The sequence below is a fragment of the Eptesicus fuscus genome, chromosome 2, assembly GCF_027574615.1.
Source record: "Eptesicus fuscus isolate TK198812 chromosome 2, DD_ASM_mEF_20220401, whole genome shotgun sequence".
Classification (NCBI taxonomy): domain Eukaryota; kingdom Metazoa; phylum Chordata; class Mammalia; order Chiroptera; family Vespertilionidae; genus Eptesicus; species Eptesicus fuscus.
The window spans coordinates 46616054-46637350 of record NC_072474.1 but is presented as its reverse complement, the minus strand read 5'-3'; positions in this window follow the sequence as shown (position 1 = coordinate 46637350).

Sequence of the window (21297 nt, the reverse complement as noted above, 5' to 3'; positions counted from 1 at the left end):
ATGTTGAGGTATGATCCTTCTATTCCCACCTTGCTGAGAGTTTTTATCAAGAAAGGGTTTTGGATTTTGTCAAATGCTTTTTCTGCATCAATTGATAAGACTATGTGATTTTTTTTATCTCAATTTGTTTATGTGATGTATCATGTTTATTGATTTGCGGATATTGTACCATCCTTGCATCCCTGGGATATATCCTACTTGGTCATGGTGTATGATCTTTCTGATGTACTGCTGGAGCCAATTTGCTAGAATTTTGTTGAGGATTTTGGCATTTATGTTAATGAGGGATATTGGCCTGTAATTCTCTTTCATTATGTTGTCTTTATCTGGTTTTGGTATTAGGGTGATGCTGGCTTCATAGAAGGAGATTGGAAGTTTTCCATCCTTTTGAATTTTTTGGAATAGTCTGAGGAGGATAGGTTTTAGTTCTTCCTTGAATGTTTGGTAAAACTCCCCTGTGAAGCCGCCTGGCCCCGGGCTTTTGTTTGCTGGAAGCTTTTTGATGACTGCTTCAATTTCTTCCATAGTTATTGGCCCATTGCAGTGATGGGCAACCTTTTGAGCTTGGTGTGTCAAACTTCGCCAAAAAACTGAGCATAACTCAGGTAGTGTGTCACTTTGAGGAAAAAACTAGCTCCAAGACTCTAGTCGCAAATGTTTCATCCTCATGAGCAGCAAATGTTTCATCCTCGGCATGCAGCCGTGTGTCATCAGAAATAGCTACGCGTGTCAGTGCTGACACGCGTGTCATAGGTTCGCCATCACTGGCCTATTGAGATTTTTAGATTCTTCTTGATTGAGTTTTGGAAGGTTATATTTTTCTAGGAATATGTCGATTTCCTCCAGGTTGTCCAGTTTGTTGGAATAGGTTTATAGTATTTTTTAACAATCCTTTGTATTTTGGTGGGGCCTATTGTTATTTCTCCTCTTTTATTTCTGATTTTGTTTATTTGGGTCCTCTCTCTTTGCTTTTTGGTGAGCCTGGATAGAGGTTCATCAATCTTGTTTATTCTTTCAAAGAACCAGATCTTGGTTTTGTTAATCTTTTGTATTGTTTTTTTGGTCTCTATGTCATTTATCTCCGCTCTCATCTTTATTATTTCTTTCCTCTGCTTACTCTGGGCTTTTCTTGTTTCTCTGTTTCTAACTCTTTGCATTGTAGGGTTTGGTAATTTATTACCATTGTTTCTTGTTTTTCCCCCCAGTAGGGTTGTAGAGCTATGAACTTCCCTCTCAAGACTGCTTTGGCTGTGTCCCATAGATTTTGGATGTTGTGTTCTCATTGTCATTTGTTGCCATGATGTTTTTTATTTATTCTTTGATCTCTCTGGTAACCCAGTTATTGTTTAATAGCATGCTATTTAGTCTCCATGTGTTTGATTTTTTTTTGTTTTTAAAATTGTAGTTGATTTCCAGTTTTATGTCACTGTGATCTGAGAAGATGCTTGATATGATTTCTATCTTCTTTAATTTGAAGAGACTTTGCCTGTGACCCAATATATGGTCTATCTTTGAAAATGACCCATGTGCACTTGAGAAGAATGTATATTCTGTGGCTTTGGGGTGAAATGTTCTTAAGATTTCAATTAATTCCATCTGGTCTAGTCAGTCATTTAGGATTGATGTTTCTTTGCAGATTTTTTGTTTAGGGGATTTGTCCAATGGTGATAGTGGGGTATTAAAGTCTCCTACTATGATTGTATTGCTGTCAATCTCTCCCTTGATATACTCCAGGAGTTTTTTTTTTTTTTTTATGTATTCGGGTGCTCCTGCATTGGGTGCATATATGTTTACCAGAGTTATTTCTTCTTGTTGGATTGCTCCCTTTAATATTATAAAGTGGCCTTCCTTATCTCTTTTTATGTTCTTCACTTTGAGATCTAATTTGTCAGATATAAGTATTGCTACCCCAGCTTTTATTTCATTTTCATTCGCCTGAAAACCCTTTTTCCATCCCTTCACCCTCAGTCTGTGTCTGTTTTATTTTTTTTCTGAGGTGGGTTTTCTGTAGACAGCAGATATTTAGGTCATGTTTTCTTATCCAATCTGCTACCCTATGTCTTTTATTGGGGCACTTAATCCATTTACATTTAAAGTTATTATTGCTAGGTACTTGTTTTTTTGCCATTTTTATTCTTTACCCCTGTGTTCCTTCTTCATGTCCTATTTCTTCTTTTTAAAGCAGACCCTTTAGCATTTCTTGCATTGCTGTTTTGGTGGTAATAAACTCCCTTAGTCTTTCTTTGTCTGTGAAGCTCCTTATTTCACCCTCGATTTTTATTGATAGCCTTGCTTGGTACAGTATTCTTGGATTCAGTCCCTTCCTTTGCATGACTTTGTATATTTCATTCCATTCCCTTCTGGCCTGATGTGTTTCTGTTGAGAAATCAGTTGCTAGTCTGATGGGGGTTCTTTTGTAGGTATCTTTCTGTCTCTCTCTGGCTGCTTTTAGGATTCTTATTTTGTCATTGGTGTTTGCCAATTTAATTATAATGTGCCTTGGCATCATTCTTTTGGGGTTCATTTTTCTTGGGACTCTGTGAGCTTCTTGGATTTGTGTGAGTTTTTTCTTCCTTATATCAGGGAAGTTTTCTGTTATTATTTCTTCAAACAGGTTTTCTATTCCTTGCTCAGTTTCCTCTTCTTCTGGAACTCCTATTATGCGGATGTTGTTTTGTTTTGTGTTGTCCCAAAGTTCCCTTAGGTTCCCCTCCTGCTTTTTAATTTTTTTCTAGAAGCTGCTCTACTTGGGTATTTTTTCCTGCATTGTCTTGTAGGTCACTGATGCAGTCCTCTGCTTCTTCTAGTATACTGTTGATGCTTTCTATTGAGTTCTTTATAGCAGCGATGTCATTTTTCATTTCTTCTTGGTTCTTCTTAATTTCCTCTTGGTTCTTACACATATTGTTGAATTTGCCTTCCATTCTTTTCATCCACCTTATGACCATTTCTCTGAATTCCTTCTCTGACAGGTTGCTTGCCTCCATTTCATTTACTTCCTTTTCTGGTGATGCCTGTTTTTCTTTCATATGTGGGCTGTTTCTTTGTCTCCCCATGATCTCTCTTCTCCGGGTGTCTAGTTATGTAGTTCTCTCTCTCCTTATCCTAGGTGAAATCTGACCTTTCCGTGAGAGAGTGTAGAGCTCCTTTGAATCCACATGCTTGCGCCACTTGGGGACCGGTGTTCTCGGATTCACAGCTGTTCAGTGGGTGCCATAGTTGTTGATTCCCCGGGCTTTTCAGGCTTCCAATAACATCCACTTTGCCCTTCAATATGGCATGGTCTCCGCGTCCGAGCTGGTCGCTCCAGGAGGGAACCCAGCAGCAGTGGGGGCTGCCCACAGTCTTCTGGAGTATAGATGTCCCTCAACTCACCAACAAACACTCCCCATGCTACCACACACTCTCCCTTTGTTTTCTCACTCACACACTATCTTGCAGTCTGCCTTTCCTTCGGCAGCCATCTTCCTTTCCTGACCAGATTTCAAGAAAATTTAAAATGAAACATGATCAATTACATTAATACCTACATCTGTAAGTATTACTGGTAATTGTAGAAAGGTACTGACTGGAAATGACATAGATAGTATTTGGAAGTTATTCTAACTCCAGGTTTCTACGTGGGCTGTCTAATTTCCATTCTTCTTGTTTTTCTCTCTCTCAAAGGCAAACTATAGCTTTATTGTTGGTAAACTATATCTTTACTCCAACAGCTTTAGATATATTACTAAGTTACAATGACAAAAATCTCTTTTCCCTAGTAATCATCTTCCCATCTCAAAATTTTATCTCTTGTAGAATGAGTTTCTCTAGGGAAGCAAATATTAATATGTATCAGTTCAAATTAAGATGCAGACCCATAAACGTTCCTAAAAGTTTTTATTTCCTAAAGTAGCAACTTTCAACTATCTCTGAAGAAAATAATTAACGATGGGAAGAGATTAAACAAAGAACTTATATGTATATAAGCATTGTCCGTGCACCTATGCATACTTGGCATTTGAACCTTCCAGTGATAGTTATAATAGGGAGACAATGAAACAATCCCCAGAGGAAAGAAAATGAGGAGCTGCCAAGAAAGGAAATAAGTGAAATGGAGGCATGCAACATGACTGAAAAAGAATTCAGAGTAATGTTAGTATAGTTCATAGACTGGATGAATGGGAAAATCAACAACCTATGCAAAAATCAGGAAGAAATCAAAAGTGAAATATCTACAATCAAAAACACCATGGAAGGTTTCAACAGCAGACTATAAGAAGCAGAGGACTGAATTAGTGAGTTTGAAGCTAAGGTAGGGAAACAAGCCCAATCTGAATAGCAACAGGAGAAAAAAATTAAAAAGCAGGAGGAGAGCCTACGGAAGCTTTGGGACAACAAAAAACAAAGTAACATATGTATAAAAGGGCTGTGAGAAGGACAAGAAGAGCAGAAAGAATTAGAAAATCTATTTGAAGAAATAATGACAGAAAACTTCCTGGATATAGGGAAGAAAAAAGTTACACACTTACAGAGAGTACCAAACAAGATGAATTTCAAAAGAATCACACCAAGACACATCATAATTACAATGTCAAATGTTAACAACAAAGAGAGACTCTTAAAGGCTGCAAGAGAGAGACAGAGAGTTACCTACAGAGAATCCCCCATCAGATTATCAAATGATTTCTCAACAGAAACACATGGAGGTAGAAGGGAATGGAAGGAAGTATACAAAGTGATGCAAAGCAAATGACTGAGTCCAAGAATACTCTATCCAGCAAGACCATCACTCAAAATTGAAGGGGAAATCAGGAGCTTCGCAGACAAAAAAAGGTGAAGGGAGTTTATCACTACCAAGCCAGCAATGAAGAAATGCTAAAGGAAATTCTGTAAAAAGGAGAAATATAAAGGGAGGAAGGAACACAGGCATAAAATACAGAAATGGCTACAAATAAGTACCTATCAATAATAACATTAATCATAAATGGATTTAATGCTCCAATCAAAAGAAATCAAGTGACTGGATGGTTAAGAAAGCATGATATATATATATATATATATATATACTGTCTACAGGAGGACCATCTCAGAACAAGTGACTCACACAGACTGAAAATGAAGGGATGGAAAAATATCTCCCAGGAAAATGGAAATGAAAAAAAAAAAAAAGCTGGGATAGAAATACTTATATATGATAAAATAGACCTCAAAGTGAAGACCCTAACAAGAAACAAGAACGGCCACTTCATAATTCTAAAGGGATCCATACAACAAGAGGATATAACTCTGGTAAACATTTATGCACCCAGTGCAGGAGAACCCAAATACATTAAAAAACTTCTGGGAGATATTAGGGGAGAGACTGACAGCAACACAATCATAGTAGGAGACTTTAATACCCCATTAACATCACTGGATAAATCCTCTAGACAAATAAAGTAGCAAAGAAACATCAATCCTAAATGACTCACTAGATCAGATGGACTTAGTCAACATCTTTAGAACATTCAACCACAAAACTACAGAATATACATTCTTCTCAAGAGCACATGGGCATTTTCAAAGATAGACCACATATTGGGACACAGGCAAAGTCTCTCCAAATTCAAGAGGATTGAAATCACATCAAACATCTCAGATCACAATGGCAAAAAATTAGAAATCAAGTACAGTAAAAACAATCACAAAAATTCAAACATTTGGAGGCTGAATAGCATACTGTTAAACAATGAGTGGGGGAAACCAAGATGGCAGCAAAGATAAACACCTAAACTGCTGCCTAGCACAACAATTTCAAAACTACAACTAAAAGACAAAACATCTATCACCTAGAACCACAGGAAAGCTGGCTGAGTGGAAGTTCTACAACTAGAAGGAAAGAAAAAAAGAGCGCAAGCGCTGAAAAGCTAAGGTACGGAGGCACACTAATCGGGCTGGTGGTGGGTGACTGGGCGCGCTGCTTGTTTTCAATCCAAAGGGAGAAAAGCTCCCAATTACTCTGAAATCCAGTTTCTGGGGAGACGCGGGGGACCCAAACCCCTACGTGGAGAAGCTGGACTTTCGGCTATTGGGTAGAAAAGTGAGGGTGACTTTCTTGCAGAGGTGCACCCAGCAATCACTGTTGACTGCGCTGAGGTGCAGGGACTTGGAAACACAAAAAGGCAGAGAAGGCTGAGTAGCAGCCTTTGCTGTTTGCCACGCCCTAGCCTAGTGATGCCCTGAGACCCTGCCCCGCACAATCTACGAACACACTCAAGTTCCGTGCAGTGGCTTTTGCATATAAATGGCCTTCCCTGTAGCAGATTAATCAAATAAACTGCAGCTCCAGTCAGATAGCTCCAAAATCTCCAAACCCCAAGCAAAGAGGAGAAAACTGTAGTTCTCGCTGTAGATCCTGCTGGGTGGCCTCAGACAGTAGGTGACCTGCACCCCATTGGAGATCCAGAGCTAGTGTATCTGGTGGTCTGTGTGAGACGACACCAGATTTCAACTCCTATGTGGAGAAGCTGGACACATTCAAGAGGCAGACTCAGTGAGCACCAAAGCCCCACTGGAAAAAGTCCTGTCCCATAAGCGTGTCTCTAGCACAGCAATTGTTCCATTATAGACACAGCGGGTCCTCACAGCCAATTGGCCTGGAGGTCAATTCCTCCCAGTGACACCAACAACAATCAAGACTTAACTACAACAAGGATGTACACACAGTCCACAAAGGGGTGCACCAAGAGGGTCCACCACAGGTAACTGGGAGGCTGATCCATTAAACCATATAGGACAATTAGCACACAAAGCCACCCTACCAACTCAGTGAAAATGAGGAGAAAAGGAAACAGATCACAAACGAAAGAAATGGAGAAAAACAAATGACTGGATATAGAGTTCAAAACCATGGTTATAGGGTTTTTCAAGAATTTCCTAGAAAAGGCCGATAAATTTAACGAGACCCTCGAGGATATGAAAAAGGACCAACTAGAAAATAAACATACACTGACTGAAATAAAAAATATTATACAGACCCAACAGCAGACTAGAGGAACGCAAGAATCAGGTCAAAGATTTGAAATACAAAGAAGCAAAGAACAATCAACCGAAAAAGCAAAAAGAAAAAAGAATCCAAAAAGTTGAAGATAGTGTAAGAAGCCTCTGGGACAACTTCAAGCATACCAACATCAGAATAATGGGGGTGCCAGAAGAAGAGAGAGAGCAAGATACTGAAAACCTATTTGAAGAAATAATGACAGAAAACTTCCCCCACCTGGTGAAAGAAATAGACTTACAAGTCCAGGAAGTGCCCAGAACCCCAAACAAAAGGAATCCAAAGAGGACCACATCAAGATACATCATAATTAAAATGCCAAGGGCAAAAGACAAGGAGAGAATATTAAAAGCAGCAAGAGAAAAACAGTTAGTTACCTACAAAGGAGCACCCATGCGACTGTCAGCTGATTTCTCAACAGAAACTATGCAAGCCAGACGGGAGTGGCAAGAAATATTCAAAGTGACGAATAGCAAGAACCTACAACCAAGATTACTCTACCCAGCTAAGTTTTCATTCAGAATTGAAGGTCAAATAAAGAGCTTCACAGATAAGAAAAAGCTAAAGGAGTTCATCACCACCAAACCAGTATTATATGAAATGCTGAAAGGTATTCTTTAAGAAGAAGAGGAAGAAGAAGAAAAAAGTAAAGATAAAAATTATGAACAACAAATACATATCTATCAACAAGTGAATCTAAAAACCAAGGGAATTAAAAATCTGAGGAACAGAATCAACTGGTGCATATAATAGAATCAGGGGCATAGAATGGGAGTGGATTGATAATTCTCAGGGGTAAAGGGGTGTGGGGGATACGGGAAGAGACTGGACAAAAATTGTACACCTATGGATGAGGACAGTGGGGGGGAGGTAAGGGCAGAGGGTGGAGTGGGAACTGGGTGGAAGGGAGCTATGGGGGAAAAAAGGAGAAACAACTGTAATAATATGAACAATAAAGATTTATTAAATTTAAAAAAAACAACAATGAGTGGGTTACCAAAGAGATCAAAGAAGAAATAAAAAATAAATCCTGGAAACAAATGACAATGAAAACTCAACAATCCAAAATCTTTAGGACACAGTGAAAGCAATCCTGAGAGGGAAGTTCATAGTATTACAGGCCTACCCGCCCACCCCCCCCCCCCGCAAAAAAATAAATAAACCAAGAAAAACTGGTAATAAACCATTTAACTCTGTAACTTGAAGAATTAGAAAGAAAGCAACAAGAAAAGCCCAGTGTGAGCATAAGGAAGGAAATAATAAAGATCAGAGTGGAAATAAATGACAGAGACAAAACACACACACACACACACACACACACACACACACACACACAAATAACAATACGAAAGATCAACGAAATCAAAAGCTGGTTCTTTGAAAGGATAAACAAGATTGATGAACCTCTAGCCAGGCCCACCAAGAAGCAAAGAGAGAGACCCAAATAAACAAAATCAGAAATGAAAGAGGAGAAATAACAACAAATCCCACCGAAATACAAAGGATTGTTAAAAAATACTATGAACAACCCTATTCCAACAAACTGGTCAACCTAGAAGAAATGGACATATTCCTAGAAAAATAAGACCTTCCAAAACTCAACCAGGAGCAATAAAAAAATCTGTATAGACCGATAACTATGGTGGAAATTGAAACAGTAATTAAAAAACTTCCAACAAACAAAAGCCCTGGACCAGATGGCTTCATAGGGAAGTTTTATCAAACAAAGAAGAAATAAAACATATCTTCTTCAGACTTTTCCAAAAAATTCAAGAGGAAGGAGCACTTCCAAGCTCCTTCTATGAAGCCAGTATTACCCTAATCCAAAAACCAGATAAAGATAATACAAAGAAAGGGAATTACAGGCCAATATCCCTCATGAACATAAATGCCAAAATCCTCAACAAAATTCTAGCAAATCGGATCCAGCAAGACATTAGAAAGATCATACACCATGACCAAGTAGGATTTATTCCAGGGATACAAGGATGGTACAATATCTGCAAATCAATAAATGTGATATACCACATAAACCAAATGAGAGATAAAAACCATATAATCATATCCATTGATGTAGAAAAAGCATTTGACAAAATCCAAAACCCGTTCTTGATAAAAACTCTCAGCAAGGTGGGAATAGAAGGATCATACCTCAACATCATAAAAGCCATATATGACAAACCTACAGCCAACATCATACGCAATGGGCAAAAACTAAAACCATTTCCCCTAAGAACAGGAACAAGACAGGGATGCCCACTCTCACCACTCCTCTTCGACATAGTACTGGAAGTACTAGCCATTGCGATCAGACAAGAAGAAATAAAAGGCATCCAAATTGGGAAAAAAAGAAAACTATCCTTATTTGCAGATGACATGATATTGTACATAGAAAACCCCATAGACTCCATCAAAAAACTACTAGACTTAATAAATGCATTCGGCAATGCAGCAGGATACAAAATTAACACCCAGAAGTCTATGGCTTTTCTATACACCAATAATTAACTCACAGAAAGAGAAATTTAAAAAGCAATCTCATTTACCATTGCACCAAAAAAATTAAGATACCTAGGAGTAAACTTAACCAAGGAGACAAAGGCCTATACTCAGAAAATTTCAGGATGCTAAAAAAAGAGATAGAGGAAGACATGAACAAATGGAAAAATATATCATGTTCATGGACTGGTAGAATCAACATCATTAAAAGGTCCATACTACCCAAAGCAATCTATAAATTCAACGCAATCCCTATTAAAATACCAACGGCATACTTCAAAGAACTAGAACAAATTCTCCAAAAATTCTTCATGAATAAAAAGACCCCAAATAGCTACAGCAATCTTGAGAAAGAACAACAATGTTAGAGAGCTCACAATACCAGATATCAAGCTATACTACAAAGCCACTATTTTCAAAACTGCCTGGTACTGGCACAAGAACAGACATATAGATCAGTGGAATAGAACAGAGAACCCAGAAATCGACACAAGCCAGTATGCTCAATTAATATTTGACAAAGGAGGCAAGAGCATACAATGGAGACAAGACAGTCTCTTCAATAAATGGTGTTGGGAAAACTGGACAGATACTTGCAAAAAAAAAAAGAAAGAAACTAGACCACCAACTTATACCATACACAAAAATAAACTCAAATGGATAAAGGACTTAAACATAAGACGGGAAACCATAAAAATCTTAGAAGAAGCCATAGGCAGCAAAATAGCAGACATTTGTCATAGCTATATCTTTACCAATACAGCTCCTAAGGTAATGGAAAGTAAAGAAAAAATAAATGGGACTATATAAAAAAAAGCTTCTGCACAGCAAAAGAAAACGTTAACAAAACAATGAGAAAGCCCACTGCATGGGAGAACATATTTGTCAACATTAATCTCCAACATTTACAGGGAACTCATACAACTTAACAAAAGATAAAGAATCTAATAAAAAAAATGGGCAAAGGACCTAATTAGAATCTTTTCGAAAGAGGACATTCAGAAAGGCAAGAGACATATGAAAACATGCTCAAAGTCACTAATCATCTGAGAGATGCAAATCAAAACAACGAGGTACCATCTCACACCTGTCAGAATGGCTATCATCAACAAATCAACAAACGACAAGTGCTGGAGAGGATGTGGAGAAAAAGGAACCCTCCTGCACTGCTGGTGGGAATGCAGACTGATGCAGCCACTGTGGAAACCAGTATGGTGTTTCCTCAAAAAATTAAAAATGGAACTGCCATTTGACCCAATAATACCACTTCTTGGAATATATCCCAAGAAAACAGAAACACCAATCAGGAAGGACATATGCACCCCTATGTTCATAGCAGCACAATTTACCATAGCTAAGATTTGGAAACAGCCTAAACGCCCATCAGCAGATGAGTGGATTAAAAAATTGTGGTACATCTACACAATGGAATACTATGCTGTGGTAAAAAAGAGAAGGAATTCTTACCATTTGCAACAGCATGGATGTAAATGGAGAGCATTACGCTAAGTGAAATAAGCCAGTCAGTGAAAGAAAAATACCACATGATCTCACTCATTTATGGATAATAAAGAACATTATAACCTGATGAACAAAAATAGATACAGTGGCAGAGCAACATGGGACAGACTGTCAAACTACAGTGGGAAGGCTGGGGTGGGTTGAGGGGGCGGGGGAGGGGTAAGAGATCAACAGAAGGACTTGTATGCATGTATATAAGCATAACCAATGGACACAAGCCACAGGGTGGGGTGGGGGGGTGGGGTGTGAGGGTATGTGCTCGGTGGAAGATCAATGGGGTAAAAAAGGAGACATATGTACTATTTGTAATACTTTAAACAATAAAATAGAATTTAAAAAAAGAGACTCCCTCCAAGGGAAATGGATCAACATCTGATGGCAACAGCACTGAGAATCCTTGCCGCCTTTCCCAGGGCTGTGAGAAATGCCTGCAAAATCTCACCACCGGGTTTCTATTTCTCCTAAAAGCCATAACTATCCATAAATGCCTTTTCCTGGGAGTTTTCTCTGTCCTTTTGCCCGGACAGCGACGTGCTTTCTCTCGTCTTCAGGACAACTTCCAAAAGGGGGCCTGGGACACACGGGCCGAATAGGCCGCAGTGGCCATGGCCTCAGTTTCCCCGGGCGGAGCCCACTCCAGGGACTTCACAGGAAGCAGCTCACCACTCGGCCGGCCCCCCGAGAAGCCCTCCATCTGCTTGTCACCACCGAAAATTAGTCTTTTCTGCATTATAAGGTCGGGCCTCGAGGGACGCCTAACTGACCCCAACACCTCCTGTCCTTGTCCAAGAGGCCTTTGTCCCTGCAGCCCAGGGTCGCAGGGCCCTCCCAAGCCTCGCGTGGCGGCCTCCTCCCCCGTGACCAGGCCCTTCTAAAGCCATCGTGCCCTTCGGCCTCCACCCACCCCACGGCTGGTGCGGAAACCGCAGAATGGGCTCCGCTCCCAGCGTCCTTGGGTTGGAGGCTGTGGGACCAGCAGGAGACGGGAGGAGAGACCCCCAGGGGTACAGCTACTACCTTTCCCACGATGTGCTTCTCCGGGAGGGAACAGCGCAGGCGGCAGGGACACCAGCAGCGGCCAGAGAGCGGAGGAGGAGCGCAACAGCGGCTGTTGCTTCCCCACTGAAAGTTCTGGAAGTTGGTTGGCTGGGCATGCGCAGAGCGCGCCTGGGCCCCCATTCATTGGCTGGGCATGCGCAGAGCGCGCCTGGGCCCCCATTCATTGGCTGGGCATGCGCAGAGCGCGCCTCGGGGCCCAGGGAGCCTGGCAGTGCTTCACAGGTGCAGTGCGAAGCCAGACTGGGATCCTTGGTTCAGTTGGTTCCGCTCACTCCTGCCCGCATATCTACTGAGCACCTACTGTGTGCCAGGCCCTGTGCTCAGCGTAGATTCTCCAACGCCTCCCTCGTTGTGGCAGGAGGAGATGTTAACCATAGGATTCCAGATAAACTTAACATGGCCTTGGAAATGGGCTGAACCAGGACAGGTGCGCGAGGTGGCATGAGAGCATATGGAAGAGGACCTGACCACGCCTGGGTATCAAGGAAGTCTTCCCAGGGGACATGCCATCCTGGACATCTAAGGGGCAGGTCCTTTGAACTGACTTCTGATGGGCAACAGTGCCATCTCTCCCAATGGGTTTGGTGTCGGGGTCCATGAGAGAAGAATGGAGTCCCAATAATGAAGAAAGGACGCTGCTTCTGCATCAATACCAACCAAGGGATGATCCACCTAAAATCCTTAAAGGATTGTAAGCCGTTTTCCCCAAGTTCTTCTTGTGAGAAAACTGAAATCATTGCTACAATGAAGAATGGGATTCAAACATGTCTAAACCCAGATTCAACAAATGTGAAAAAAATTGATGAAAGAGTGGGAGAAACAGGCCAGCCAAAAGAAAAAGAAAAAAAAAAAAAAGGGGGGGGGAGGGGAGGGGGGACATCAAAAAAGCAGGGAATTCAAAAAGTTAAACGATCTCAGCATCCTCATCAAAAGAAGACTATATAATCAACCACTTTACCAACAAGTATTTTGTTTAAAAGGTTCTTTCTAATTATACTGAAATAATTCCAGTACCTTAATCCATAAACTTGTTGATCTGATAAGAAATTATAAAGCATCATTATGAAATTGTAATTGAAGCTAAAACGTGGCTTTGAAAATACAAATGTTAAGAATTTTTAGAGGCTATAGTTTGTCTTTATTCTTCTACCTACAGCCAGCTGAATTTCATCATGCTGAAGAGCAGGATCTTAGTAACACCCACATGTGGACAAATGTCCATACAATCACATCTCACACACAACAGCTGCCTGGGAGAGCAGCCTTAGGCTTCTGAGACCATAGCTTGCAGTTTTCAGAGCTATTCGGAAGCACATGTCAGCAAGTGCCAACTTGTCAGCTTGCTGATAAGCCAAGCAGTTTGGAATTGAGCTGGACCTCACTAAGCTGCCATGGCCAGCAGCATCTGTATTTGAATCTGCCTACAGGCCTCACATGCAATGTATCTGAGAGGTAAATGCTGGCAACCACCACTGGAGAACACTAGCACTTAGCTTTCAGAACCTTCTATCTTATTTTTGAGGCCAAGTGACTCCATCTTACCTGCCCAGGCTGACCACTTTGTTTCTGTTGTTCCCCTTGGCCTCAGTCAAGCCAGTTCCTCACTGTCCTACCACAGTTCAGTGCCTGCCTCTTCTACTGTGCAGGCCATGATCTTGCTGACCTGGGTCTACTCCCTTCTCAGTATTTCCCCAGCTCCCCACAGGAATGCCTTCTTCTCTCCACTCATCTTCTCTTTGCCCAGGCTTCAAGATTCAATTCAATCCTTCCCCTTAAGTAAAACCTTCTGGACACTCTGATTATCTTAAAACCCTATTTCACCTGTGCTCCACACCACACAGTTAGTTATTTTCTAATTTTTGTGTGTGTTTATTCTCTCTCCAGCTCCTTAAGGGCAGTTTATTTCCCTGAATCTGCCACCGTGCCTCATATACTGTGGGATTAGATTTTGAATAATTTCTTAATTGCAGTTGTTACAGATAGGAGGGCAACCGGGCCATTCCCTCAGAGCAGAAGCTGGCTGTCTATAGCCATACTCAATATTGAGTAACCCCTGGTAACCTCATTATCTTCAGGCCATTATCCCTGAAAGCACCCAGGGTGATGCAATATCCTTGTCTTATTATGACAGGATGTTAACTTGGCCTCTTGAGCAGATACGAAGGAAATGTTTATTTTATTTAAAATATATTTTTATTTTATTATTATTTTTTAAAATATATTTTATTGATTTTTTTTACAGAGAGGAAGGAAGTGGGATAGAGAGTTAGAAACATCGATGAGAGAGAAACATCGATCAGCTGCCTCTTGCACACCTCCCACTGGGGATGTGCCTTCAACCAAGGTACATGCCCTTGACTGGAATTGAACCTGGGACCTTTCAGTCCTCAGGCAGACGCTCTGTCCACTGAGCCAAACTGGTCAGGGCTAAAATATATTTTATTGATTTTTTTACAGAGAGTAAGGGAGAGGGCTAGAGAGTTAGAAACATCGATGAGAGAGAAACATCGATCAGCTGTGTCCTGCTCACCCCCGACTGGGGATGTGCCTACAACCAAGGTACATGTCCTTGACCAGAATCAAACCTGGGATCCTTCAATCCACAGACTGATGCTCTATTCACTGAGCCAAACTGGTTAGGGCAAGAAGGAAATGTTTAAACATTTATGGAAGTTCTGAACTGTTTTCATAAAATATACAGGGTACCTAGAATCACAGAATTTTACAATGGGAATCTTACAAGGAGCTTTAGAAATCAATCAGTGTCCAACCCTTCCCCACTCCATACAAAAATTCCTTCAGTACAATTCCTGACAAGCCTCACTTTTCTATGGTATGACAAGAAAGCCACCAACATCCTTTTGAAAACTCATTTTAGGGAAATATGAATGTCCACGTCATTAAACTTTTTTCAGAGTTGGTAAAATATTGTGGTTATTGATTATTTCACCAGGCCTCATGCAGAAAGGTGATATTGAGATACCAAGAGCTGGAGGGAGCAGCAAATTCTGTTACTAGGCTGGTGCTCACGTGGCCTCCGCAGGGCTTGGAAACTCTCTTACAGAGGAGGTTTGGTGAACCTTGTAGGACAGGATGTCTTTTGCCAGAATTTAAACAAATGCCTTCTTTCCCAAATTTTGTTACTCCTTACACTACAGATGATTTTCAGTGCTGTCCAGTGGTGATCCCACCCAAGCAATGTCTTATCTAATCATGAAACTCTAGCTCCTTCCAGGTACATCCTTGAAAAATCTAAACGTTCCCTAATTTGAGAGTTTGTAAACCATTCACTACACAACTCACAGGTAAAGTGTAGTGTATAACTAATAACCAGAAACCACATTTTATAACATATAAGTGCATGATATTCATAATTTATACATACACATGTATACTTTCTAAGCAAATAATTAAGCTCAAAGCAGTATTGGCATATATACCTTATACTCTGAAATAATTTATTTGTTAAAAGATGGTATCAATAAATGGACCATTAATCATATATATATATATATATATATATATATATATATATATATATTGATTTCAGAGAGGAAGGGAGAGGGAGATAGAAACATCCACTGGGGATCTAGCCTGCAACATGGGCATGTGCCCTGACTGGGAATCAAACTGTGATCTCCTGGTTCATAGTTGACACTCAACCACTGAGCCATGATGGCTGGGCTCTTGCCCATTTTCAAAAAATGGAAGTAGAACTGCTGGATCTTATGGTACTTCTACGTTTAATTTTTTGAGGAACTGCCAAACTGTTTTCCACAGTGACTTTACCATTTTATATTCACACCAGTAAAGCATAAAGAGTTCAATTTCTCCACATACTGGTACTTATTTTTTATAACAACCATCCTAATGATATCTCATAGTTTTGATTTGCATTTCCCTAATGATTAATGATGTTGAACATCTTTTCATTTGCTCATTAGCCATTTGTATATCCTCTTTGTAGAAATGCCTATTCAAATCCTTTGTCTCTTTTAAAATTGGGTTATTTGTTTTGTTGTTGAGTTGTAAGCGTTCTTTATATATTCTGGATATTAATTACTTATCTTCTATATGATTTGTAAATATTTTCTCTTATTCTGTGGATTAGTTTTCACTTACTCCTCAATGTTCTCTAGTTGAGGTTCTATTCCTTTCACTACACAAAAAATTCTAGCTAATGTCATAAATAATCTCCAATTGACCATATAACACAGTAAAACATTCTTCTTTTGGTTCTTGTTAAATCACTCATTTCTCAACTGCTAAAAGTTGGGGAGTCCAAAGGTTCCATCCCTCAGTCCTCAACTAGTTCACTGGTTGAGTGTCCTAATGCTCCTCACTGGCTTTAGAAAAAAGATAAAAATACAGTTATTGGTAAAAGTAGGTTTACAGTTGTTCTTATGAAAAATAATACAGTAATCAAGTAATAATTCAAAAATAAATTGTTTCATGTACTCACAGTTGTAAATATACTTCTGCCCATCCCTGTATTTAACACGACTGTCTTAGGTCAGACTGCTATAACGAAGTATCAGAACTGGGTGGCTAATAAACAACAGAAATTTATTCCTCAGTTCTGAAGCTTGGACGTCTCAGATAAGGGTCCCAGCATGTTTGGGTTCTGGTGAAGGTTCTCCTCTGGATTGCAGACTGTCGACTTCTTGGTGTATCCTCATGTGGCAAAAAGAGAGCTCGAGAGCTCTCTGGGGTTCTTTTTATAAGGGTACAAACCCCTTTAAAAGGACTCCTGACCTAATTACCTCCCCAAAGTCCCACATCTCAATGCCACTTCACTGGGGGTTAAGATTTCAACACATGAAATTTTGGGGGATCCAAACATTCAGTGCATTACAATGACCTACATGATTCTACACAACATGGTCCTTGGTGCCCTCTCTTGCCTAATTTCATACCATTCTCCATCCACTGTTATCACTCCTAGCCATTCTGACATCCTTTAATTTCTTGAAATTGCTAGGTTCCTTCTGCAGCAGATTAACACTTACCTTTCCTTCTAATTGAAACACTCTCCACCACTAATCTCCCCTTGATTTGGTTAACTGCTTTTTATCCCTCTGCTCAAGGACCATATCCTCAGAGAAATATGTATGACACCTTGTCTGCCCCTAGGCTAGGCCAGGTCCAGTTTTTATAAGCTCTTACAGAACCTCGATACTTTTCTTCAGAACATCTATCTGTTTGTAATTACATATTCATTAGAGTGATTGTTTAATGTGTTTGCCTCATTAGGCTGTAGATTCCATGATGGTATTTCACAGGTCCTTGAGGCCCTATTTACTTAATTTTTCAATCTCTCTTATACTCTGTTCCTGGTTGGTTAATTTCTATTTATTAATAATCAGGTTCACTAATTCTATCCTCTTTCATTTCTAGTCTATTGAGTGAATTTTTATTTCAGACACTGTATTTTTTAGTTCAAAAATTTTGCTTACTTCTCTTTGTTTTTATTTTTCTGTTGTAAATGAGTATCTTCTCAATCACTACACATATGCTTATTTTACCACATGAAACATAGTTGTAATCGCTGCTTGAACATTTTGTATTAATCTCAACATCTGTGTCATTTTCTGTTGCATCTGTTGAGTTTTTTCCCCCTTAAGACAATTATTTCCTGGTTCCTTATCTGTCAAGGACTCCTGCTGTGTATCCTGGCCATTTTGTGAGGCAGATTCTGGGTCCTGTTAAAATCCTCAGAGAAATATTTAATTTTTTTGTTTGTTTAGCAGGCAATCAATTGGGTTAGGTATAGATCATAAGTTCTCTCTTAACTTTCTCTTGGCATTTGCTTCCAATCTCAGTTGTTTTCAAAACCTTTGCTATACTGCCTCTGGTCCGCCCCATGCATGAACCACTCCAGGACTAGCTGTGATATGGGCGGTGCTTAGTTGTTTGTTTTATTTTGATGCTGCTCCAGTTCTTAAAGCTGTTGCTATGTTGCTTTGGGCCTCCCTCATGTACGCGTAGCTGGAGGGACCCAAGACACTTGGTTAGGTTCATACACAGAATTAAGGAGCCCCTTTCTCAATCCAGCTTTCTCCTCTCCTGGATCTATACCAAGAGCTGGATATACCAAGAGCTCCACGCACCGCATGCTATGTCTCTCAAGGTCTCTTTTCTTGGTTTCTCTAGTCAGATGGGGTTTTTCTCTGAGTTTTAGCTGCCATAATGCCATGCATAGGGTTTGCTCCTGGGGAAAAGCTGCAAAACAACAACAACAATGACTCCTCACACTTTCTTTGGAACATAGGATCTACTCCCCAAGACTTATAGGCCATAAAAATGGGTTTCCTGTTGTAGTTTTTGCCTTCTATGCTGTCCTTAAATGGTGGCATGATAGAGACCTGCCTTCAGGTCAAAGATGCAAGCACAAGAGAAATTCACACCTGTAGTTTTGACCCTTCTTCACAATCTATCTGCTTTTGATTACTATTGAGACTTCTGGTAGTTGCTCTTTGCATTTTATTCATAGATTTTGGTCGTGAGCAGTAGACAAAAGATTGTAGTAAGCCTATTTCATCTTGGATGGAATTGAAAGTCATCAGAGGAGGAGTCATATTGGTTTTACCCTTGATCTACATAGTAGCTAGCACATGCAGGCACTTAATAAATATTTGTGAAATAAACCTGAATGAAAGAGAAAAAAAAAAGCCAGATACTCAAAATGACAACAAAAACATTCTGCATGTTTAACAAGAAAGGCATCCTTCATAGGAGAGTAAGAGATTCTAACATAAAAAATAGGTTTTTCAAATACATTAAGAAAAAGGAAACAAATTCTAGAGCAGTGGTTCTCAACCTTTCTAATGCCGCGACCCTTTAATACAGTTCCTCATGTTGTGGTGACCCCCAACCATAAAATTATTTTCGTTGCTACTTCATAACTGTAATTTTGCTACTGTTATGAATCGTAATGTAAATATCTGTGTTTTCCAATGGTCTTAGAACTGCTAGCAGGCTCTACAGCAGCGGTTCTCAACCTGTTGGTCACGACCCACAGGTTGAGAACCGCTGCTGTAGAGCCTAAGACCATCAGAAAACACAGATATTTACATTACGATTCATAACAGTAGCAAAATTACAGTTGTGAAGTAGCAATGAAAATAATTTTATGGTTGGGGGGTCACCACAACATGAGGAACTGTATTAAAGGGTCGTGGCATTAGAAAGGTTGAGAACCAATGTTCTAGAGTGATCCTTAATAATTGCTGCAGAAACATATAAAGAATCAACAGTATAACTTAGAAAAAGGTTCTACTCCTCCAGAATAAATATTTGAAAAGTAGAAGTTTTGAAGAGCAAGGACCTTGACTAGGAAAGGTTTTTGGGTACAATTTTAGTGGAGGAAGTTAGAGAAGAAAAAAGATACTTGAGTAACATAGGGATCAGAAGCAGGCGAGGCCATAACTTTCTCCCCATTGTCCCTTCCCTCTTTTCTAATACTGTGCCTGGCTGCTTTCCTATTCACTCTAGATGTCTCCTCATCTCTATTTTTCCTTGGACTTCTTCCCCTGGACACCTCTTTCTCTCTTATGTAATTTTTAAAATGCCTATTTTCCTATCAATTTTAAAATTTAAAATGAAGATTAAATTCAAAATTTATCTTTCTCTTAATAACTCATTTTAAGGACCCAATTTCTTGATAGGAACACATCTTGTCAATAGCTCCTCTGTGAAATTATTTGAAAACAAAAGCCTGCCTGTGAAATTTAGATATAATTGTAGTGATCCAAGTATTTAAGGGTTGCAGTGACTATATCTTGTAAGGAGTCCTCTTATCAGATGTTTGGATAGCTAGTATAATGAAAAGAATAAAGGCTTTAAAATCAGAAATATGCTAGTTGCCCTGACCGGTTTGGCTCAGTGGATAGAGCGTCGGCCTTGGACTGAAGGGTCCCCGGTTTGATTTCCGGTCAAAGGCATGTACCTTGGTTGTGGGCACATCCCCAGTAGGAGCTGTGCAGGAGGCGGCTGATCGATGTTTCTCTCTCATCAATGTTTCTAACTCTCTGTCCCTCTCCCTTCCTCTCTGTAATAAATCAATAAAATACATTAAAAAAAAAAAGAAATATGCTAGTTGTAAGATCTTGGTAAATTATAATATTTCATCATCTTTTAATGGGCATAGTACCATCCATTTTTCTTACTTTGTGCTCACAGATAGAGAAAGCAGAATCAAATTTTAAAATAGTTAACCAAATCTAAATTTACTGAAAATTGTGGTATGATTTTTGATTACTAAAAAAAACTTCATAGTGGTTTATATTTCAGTATCTTACATTTATGATTACATCAGTTTTTAAAATTTTTATGCTATATTTATTTTAATAACCTTCTTAAAATCCTTTTTGGAATTGTGGAATCTTGCAATTACGGGAACAAAGTGAGATTTTTATATAGATCATAGCAAAAGCCATGGTATTCTACTAATAATGTTTATTATAAGTATGCACCATTATCATCATATGTAAGCTTTGCTTTTATTTTTTTGAAAATACATTTTTATTGATTTCAGAGAGAGGAAAGGAAAGGAGAAGAGAGGAGCGATAGAAACCTCAATGATGAGAGAGAATCATTGATCGCAGCCTCCTGCATGCCCCCTATTGGGAATCGAGCCCCCAACTCAGGCATGTGCCCTTGACTGAAATCGAACCTGGGACCCTTGTCTGCAGGCCGACACTCTATCCACTGAGCCAAACCAGCTAGGGCTGTAAGCTTTGCTTTTAAAGTGAAAAATTCTGATGGATTTAGAGGTTCTATTTTCACCTTATTTTATTAGAATGTCTCTTTGTTTGCATATATTAATAAGGGATAATGTGGTATTGTAAAAAGAGTTGGGCAAACTCTGTGCTTTTAATTTGCTATATAATGTTGAGTAAATTTCTTGTCACTTCACCTCCCTAAATCTTAATTCCAAACCTATACAATGGTGTGGGGAGGGAGGATGCCAGATGATCTAAGGCCTTTATCAGTTTTATCAATGCTTCCATTCTCTGATAGACAAACTGAAGAAACAGGGTGAGATAATATCAAAACACGCTGCTTGGGAACTTCATATCTTATATAAATATTATGTAGGTACAAATGTATACCCCTTAATAGAAATAGTTCTTGTCTTTCCCTGCTGTGTGTTCTGGAACTGTATACTGTATTTAGAGGTTATCCTTTTGGAGCAAAGT